Below are 8,086 nucleotides of genomic sequence, written 5' to 3' on the forward strand. Positions count from 1 at the left end.
TATCCAAAAGGCTTCTCTTTGAGAAGTTGGATACGATTACCGCCTTTCCGGGGAGAGGGGACGTGCTCGATGACTTGAAATTTCAATTGTGGAATGGTGTGTCCGGCTGTGATGAAGTGATAGGGTAAAGGTAGTAGTGTATTTCCACATCTTATTGTAGACTTGTGTTTGCTGATGCGGTCCTTTATCGGTTGTGTGGTCTCACCGATGTAAAGAAGACCGCATGGGCATTTAATCAAGTATATCACATATGTTGTGTATGTGGTAAAATCTTTAATCTTATAACGTTTGCCAGAATGTGGGTGATGAAAATGGTCACCCTTTAGTACATTACCACATTGGTTACAATGCAAGCATGGGTGGGTGCCTGTCTTAGGAGTGGAGAGAAATCTTTGTGTCGATGATCTTAAACCCGAGCCAATATCAGCTTCGATTAAAGAGTCCCGAATGTTTTTAGGGCGTTTGTAACATGGTAAAAAATTCTGTTGAAATTCAGTGACCTCAGGATGTGACTCCCTTAGAAGACCCCAGTGTTTCCTTATGGAATGATGCAAAATGTGTACATATGGGTGAAACGTGTGAACAAAAGGTACTCGACCTGTTGTTGTAGTCGAGGTAGGAGGATGAAATGCATGATCCAATAAGTCAGGAGGATAGCCTCTCCCTTTGAATTTTTTATATATCTCTTAACGGCAGGATCAGAGACAATACGTTCAACTCTCCTGAATTGTGATGAGGGTATGGACTTCTTAGTGGAGAGGGGATGTAGGCTTTTGTAGTGTAATAAACTGTTGCGATCTACAGGTCAGTGCTTAAGTGTCCCTCATGACTCTTGATAATCTTAGTGTCTAGGAAACTCACTTCATGTACATCGCTCGTGTTGGTAAAAGACAAGTCAGAGCAGGCTGTATTTAAGGTGTTATAAAACTCCTCCAATGTGTGTGGTGGACCTGTCCAGATGCAAACAATATCGTCTATGAATGTTTTCCATATTAAGCAGTGGGTCTTAAAAAGAGGGTTGGAATACACTATTTCGTCCTCAAAGGTCGCCATGAATGTATTTTCATAAGGTGGTGCGACGTTAGACCCCATTGCGGTCCCCTTCCTCTGCAAATAAAATGTATCCTCAAAGAGGAAGTAGTTTTTGGTGAGTACCAGTGAAAGTAACGCAATGCAAAAATTGACCGTGTCACTATTCATTTCAGATCTTAATAGTCGTTTGACACAGCTAATGCCCAACTCATGTGGAATTGAAGTATAAAGGTCCTTAACGTCAAAGGACACTAAAAGGGAGTCTCTAGGAATGTGGCCTAAAGAACGTATAACCTGAAGGAAATCCCCTGTATCAAGTAGAAAGGATGGCGCTTGGCGTGTGAGGGGAGTAAGTATTTTCTCCAAAAGTATAGACAGTGGTGACAGAATGGATTCTGTCGACGCCACTATGGGTCGGCCCAGTGGACACTTCAATCTCTTATGTACATTTGGAAGAATGTAAAACACTGGAGTAATGGGATCTGTTTTTGTCAGGAAGTCACGTGTTTTTGTGTCAATCACCCCTCTGAGGGTTTAATCAGTAATAATAGTGTTAATAGAATCTCTGACACTTTTTATGGAATCATGTGGTAATATTGTATAGACTGAACTGTCACTGAGTTGGCGCATCACCTCTTTCAAGTAGTCCTGTCTGTCCATTACAACAATCGCCCCGCCTTTATCTGTGGGTTTAATAATGATGTTGGGGTCTCTCCGAAGGGCTTCTAATGCTTGGAAATCTACTACATCGAGGTTAGGGGAAACATGTAGTCTCCCATTCTCGATGTCCTGACGTAGTTTGAAGAATGCTTTATCAATGAATTCAATAAAGGATTCCACCGCATGTGAGCCAAGTGGAGGTAGGTATGTGCTCCTATTGCGGAGCCCCAGACGGTCGATAGAGATAGGACAAGGAGTAGTAGATAGAGGAGCGCCATCCTTTCTACTTGATACAGGGGATTTCCTTCAGGTTATACTTTCTTTAGGCCACATTCCTAGAGACTCCCTTTTATTGTCCTTTGACGTTAAGGACCTTTATACTTCAATTCCACATGACTTGGGCATTAGCTGTGTCAAACGACTATTATTAAGATCTGAAATTAATAGTGACACGGTCAATTTTTGCATTGAGTTACTTTCACTGGTACTCACCAAAAACTACTTCCTCTTTGTGGATACATTTTATTTGCAGAGGAAGGGGACTGCGATGGGATCTAACATCGCACCACCTTATGCAAATACATTCATGGCGACCTTTGAGGACAAAATAGTGTATTCCAACCCTCTTTTTAAGACCCACTGCTTAATATGGAAAAGGTTCATAGACAATATTTTTTGCATCTGGACAGGTCCACCACACACATTGGAGGAGTTTTATAACACCTTAAATACGGCCTGCTCTGGCTTGTCTTTTACCAATACGAGTGATGTACATGAAGTGAGTTTCCTAGACACTAAGATTATCAAGAGTCATGAGGGACACTTAAGCACTGACCTGTTTGTTAAACCCACAGATTGCAACAGTTTATTACACTACAAAAGCCTACATCCCCTCTCCACTAAGAAGTCCATACCCTCATCACAATTCAGGAGAGTTGAACGTATTGTCTCTGATCCTGCCGTTAATGAGACTAGACTTAAAGAGATGTATAAAAAATTCAAAGGGAGAGGCTATCCTCCTGACTTATTGGATCATGCACTTCCTCCTCCTACCTCGACTCGCACTAGAACAACAGGTCGAGTACCTTTTGTTCACACGTTTCACCCATATGTACACATTTTGCATCGTTCCATAAGGAAACACTGGGGTCTTCTAAGGGATTCGCATCCTGAGGTCATTGAATTTCGACAGAATTTTTCACCATGTTACAAACGCCCTAAAAACATTCGGGACTCTTTAATCAAAGCTGACATTGGCTCGGGTTTAAGATCATCAACACAAAAGATTTCTCTCCACTCCTAAGACAGGCACCAACCCATGCTTGCATTGTAACCAATGTGGTAACGTACTAAAGGGTGACCATTTTCATCACCCACATTCTGGCAAACGTTATGATTAAAGATTTTACCACCTGAGACACAACATATGTGATATACTTGATTAAATGCCCATGCGGTCTTCTTTACACCGGTGAGACCACACAACCGATAAAGGACCGCATCAGCAAACACAAGTCTACAATAAGATGTGGAAATACACTACTAACTTTATCCTATCACTTCATCACAGCCGGACACACCATTGCACAATTGAAATTTCAAGTCATCGAGCACGTCCCCTCTCCCCGGAGAGGCAGTAATCGTATCCAACTTCTCAAACAAAGAGAAGCCTTTTGGATACATGAATTACTTATTATCTTTCATTTAATAGGTATGGGCCAGTGTGAGTGAAATGTGTCCTGGCCATTGGATTCTATTCATCCATATTTTGGGGTATTAATAATAATATATCCGATTAATTTAACTCCAACCCATAAGGTTACAATGTGGTTACATTAATTGTGTGGATCTGATTTTTGTCATTGAACTCCTTTGTATAATGTAAGATAATTCTAACATATTGTCTTATCTCCACAGAGTCATCTTTATTGAAACGTCACGCAATTGTTACCTTCCCGGTCTTGTTTACCTCTCGGACTCTCCCCTCCCGTACCCCTTTATTCAATTTTTTCTTCTTTTTTTTCTTTGTCCTCTAAATACCACTCTTCCCCCTTTTTTTCCCTTCCCTTTCTGCTCTTATTTTTCTTTCTTCAACATGCATAGGCACTACAGACATAGAGGTATAGATTGATAGTGCAGACATGTGTGCTCTAACACAAGGCAGCACACAGATAGCAGGCACATAGCAGACGCAGGGTCACGCCATCCTTACTTTATTTGTGGTGCAGACACACATGCACTGACACACATCAGCTCACAGATCGCTATGCCATCCTTTAATGAGACACTGAGTGCAGGCATACAGAATGCGCATGTCCGCGCCATCCCCATTACATATCACACACAGGAACGCCCCTCATTCACCGCCCTGTTTCACAGGGCTTCTGAGTGATGACACGCTCTACCGCATCTCTTCCTGTGATGCTGTCCAATCACCTCAGAGGATGGTCCCGCCCCCTGCCTTCTTATACCGCAGAATTACACACCACCTTGGCCTGTCATACTAGCGGTGGATTCCGCGTACTCTCCAGGTCACACGGCGCCACCACCCACCAACGATAAGATATTGATTCCATAGTACACATATTCATTTGCTACAGACTGCCGTCTTAACCCTCGCCTTTATTTACCCACAGAAACGGCTATTCATTTAATTACATGTACATGAACAAGGCCATCCATATATTCATACTTGTTCCTGAGGCCGCTCAGCTACATCTGAGTCCATTCCATCCCCATACTAAACGTGGGTAAGAACCTTTTTTTTTTTTTTTTTTTTTTTTTTTCAGGTCTGCTTTGTTCTCTCTCTTCCTTTGTCCAAACCTCACCTTTTATTGTTTAACCCATCCTCCCAAGCACTAATGAACTGTGCACTGATTAAAGTTTTTTGTTTTGTTTTTCATTTGGTTACTGATCCTATTTGTAGCATCTGATTTGTCTGTATATATTTTTATTGACCTTGCAGTGTACTGATGAAGGCTTACTGTTACAGCTGAAACGTTTATACGTGACTGCAAATAAAACTCTTCACTTATGACAAAAAGTTGAGCGCCAAAAAATGTTTTCTGGTATCTCCCTCCTGTGCAGTCACTGTGTGTAGTCTCTTTCGCCTGTGCAGTCGGTGTGTGCAGTCTCTTCTTCATGTGAACTCACTGTGTGCAATCTCTTCATCCAGTGCCGTAATTCCATCCAGTTTCTTCCTCCTGTGCCATCACTGTGTGCAGTCTCTTTCTCCTGTGCAGACACTAAATGCAGTCTATTCCTCTTTTGCAGTCACAATGTTCAATCTCTTCTTCCTGTGGAGTCACTGTGTGCAGTCTCTTCTATCTGTGCAGTCACTGTTTGGTCTCTTCCTCCTGGGCAAATATCAAAAGACTGACCATTTCTTAAACCGAAAACTCGTGTGAACAGGTGCTTACCAAGAGTAGCCATTACCATATAGCCAACAGATAAAGCTGCCCTCTGTAGCGCTATAGCATGCAAATATGAAATATATGAAATCTGAATTGCATTACTGCTCTAGAAAATTAGAAAAATTGAGAATACTTAGCGCATAAATTGGCCAATTCATGCGTGTCTGGCAGCCACGATAAGGTGATTCCCATTGCTGGAAACCTGCCTAATGTGAATCCTCTCTTAGGCTGAAGCCTACATTTATATGGGAAGGTAGGATCCTGCTGTAATTAAAAACGCCTGAGGCTGAGGTTTGGAGTGCTCAGTCAGAGAGCCTATGTATGCAAATATCAAAAGACTGACCCTCACTTCCTAAACAAAAAACAGGTAATTATTAATTTTCTAGAGCAGTCAGTGTCCAATTTCTTCTTCCTGTGCAGTTACGGTGTACAGTCTCTAATTCCTGAGATGATACTGTGTGACCTTTCTTCCTCCTGTGCATTCACTGTGTGCAGCCTCTTTCTCCTGAGCAGACAACATGTGAAGTTTCTTCTTTTAGGACAGTCACTGTGTGCAGCCTCTTTCTCCTGAGCAGATATGTGTAGTTTCTTCTTTTAGAACAGTCACTGTGTGCAGTCTCTTCCTCCTGTGCAGTCACTGTGTGCAGTCTTTTCCTCCTGTGCAGTCATTTTGTGCAATCTCTTCCTTCTGTGTAGTCACTGTGTGCAGTCTCTTCCTCCTGTGCAGTCACTGTGTGCAATCTCTTCCTCCTGTGTAGTCACTGTGTGCTCAGTCTATTTCTCCTGAGCAGACAACATGTGAAGTTTCTTCTTTTAGGACAATAACTGTGTGCAGTCTCTTCCTCCTGTGCAGTCACTGTGTGCAGCCTTTTCTTCCTGTGCAGTCACTGTGTGCAGTCTCTTCCTCCTGTGCAGTCACTGTGTGCAGTCTCTTCCTCCTGTGTAGTCACTGTGTGCAGTCTCTTCCTCCTGTGCAGTCGCTGTGTGCAGTCTCTTCCTCCTGTGCAGTCGCTGTGTGCAGTCTCTTCCTCCTGTGCAGTTGCTGTGTGCAGTCTCTTCCTCCTGTGCAGTCGCTGTGTGCAGTCTCTTCCTCCTGTGCAGTCGCTGTGTGCAGTCTCTTCCTCCTGTGTAGTCACTGTATGTAGTCTCTTCCTCCTGTGCAGTCACTGTGTGCAGTCTCTTCCTCCTGTGCAGTCACTGTGTGCAGTCTCTTCCTCCTGTGTAGTCACTGTGTGCTCAGTCTCTTCCTCCTGTGTAGTCAGTGTGCTCAGTCTCTTCCTCCTGTGTAGTCACTGTGTGCTCAGTCTCTTCCTCCTGTGTAGTCACTGTGTGCAGTCTCTTCCTCCTGTGTAGTCACTGTGTGCAGTCTCTTCCTCCTGTGCAGACGGTGTGTGCAGTCTCTTCCTCCTGTGTAGTCACTGTGTGCTCAGTCTCTTCCTCCTGTGTAGTCACTGTGTGCTCAGTCTCTTCCTCCCGAGTAGTCACTGTGTGCAGTCTCTTCCTCCTGTGCAGACGGTGTGTGCAGTGTCTTCCTCCTGTGCAGTCACTGTGTGCAGTGTCTTCCTCCTGTGTAGTCACTGTGTGCTCAGTCTCTTCCTCCTGTGTAGTCACTGTGTGCTCAGTCTCTTCCTTCTGAGTAGTCACTGTGTTCAGTCTCTTCCTCCTGTGCAGACGGTGTGTGCAGTCTCTTCCTCCTGTGTAGTCATTGTGTGCTCAGTCTCTTCCTCCTGTGTAGTCACTGTGTGCTCAGTCTCTTCCTCCTGAGTAGTCACTGTGTGCAGTCTCTTCCTCCTGTGCAGACGGTGTGTGCAGTCTCTTCCTCCTGTGTAGTCACTGTGTGCTCAGTCTCTTCCTCCTGTGTAGTCACTGTGTGCTCAGTCTCTTCCTCCCGAGTAGTCACTGTGTGCAGTCTCTTCCTCCTGTGCAGACGGTGTGTGCAGTGTCTTCCTCCTGTGTAGTCACTGTGTGCTCAGTCTCTTCCTCCTGTGTAGTCACTGTGTGCTCAGTCTCTTCCTTCTGAGTAGTCACTGTGTTCAGTCTCTTCCTCCTGTGCAGATGGTGTGTGCAGTCTCTTCCTCCTGTGTAGTCACTGTGTGCTCAGTCTCTTCCTCCTGTGTAGTCACTGTGTGCTCAGTCTCTTCCTCCTGAGTAGTCACTGTGTGCTCAGTCTCTTCCTCCTGAGTAGTCACTGTGTGCTCAGTCTCTTCCTCCTGTGTAGTCACTGTGTGCTCAGTCTCTTCCTCCTGTGTAGTCACTGTGTGCAGTCTCTTCCTCCTGTGTAGTCACTGGAGGAACATTCATGGACTCTTCTCTCGTCCTTCCGTACTCATACACAACTTAAGAATAATTGAAGTATTTAACAACAATATGCTGAGGCGAAAACTGAAACAGGGCAATTAGGCATTTGCCCGGCAGGAAAAATGGAGTATTACATTGTGGCCATTTCGATGGTCGTCCATGTGATACAAGCCTCATTTTCTAACCACAGTCGGTTAGTACAAGTCCCAGCTCAGTACCTCAGTGTCTCTAATGACAGCCACAATAGTTACATGTTACAACCCCGAATAACCATTGTACCCCCAGTCACTTTCTCCATAATTCCCAACTGAGGATGTAAAATAAAAGTCCTTTATAAGGTGATAATTAGTGACATGAAACTACTAGAATTATCTCTGTTGCATCCAGCGACCGATCACATTGTAGTTTTACGTTTTAATTCTGTTCTTGAAACATGAACGCTGCGCTCTGATTGGTCGCTACAGGCAAAAAGAAAAGTTTTTTTGTTAGTTACTTTTTATAAAAGTTCCCCGTTGCGCTAGATTCTTGCTCTATACGTATGCTTCTAGATATGAAATCCAATAAATTTGAGAACTAGAAGGTCTTCAATAAAATATAGCAGAGCTGAGAGGGTTCTGTGCACATATAATGGGATGCTATGGACATCTGTGAGGACTGTACCCATCATCAGTCCTCCTGCCAGG

Source organism: Dendrobates tinctorius, unplaced genomic scaffold (genome assembly GCF_039654945.1).
Source record: "Dendrobates tinctorius isolate UK_male_01 unplaced genomic scaffold, ASM3965494v1 ptg000138l, whole genome shotgun sequence".
Taxonomy (NCBI): Eukaryota; Metazoa; Chordata; class Amphibia; order Anura; family Dendrobatidae; genus Dendrobates; species Dendrobates tinctorius.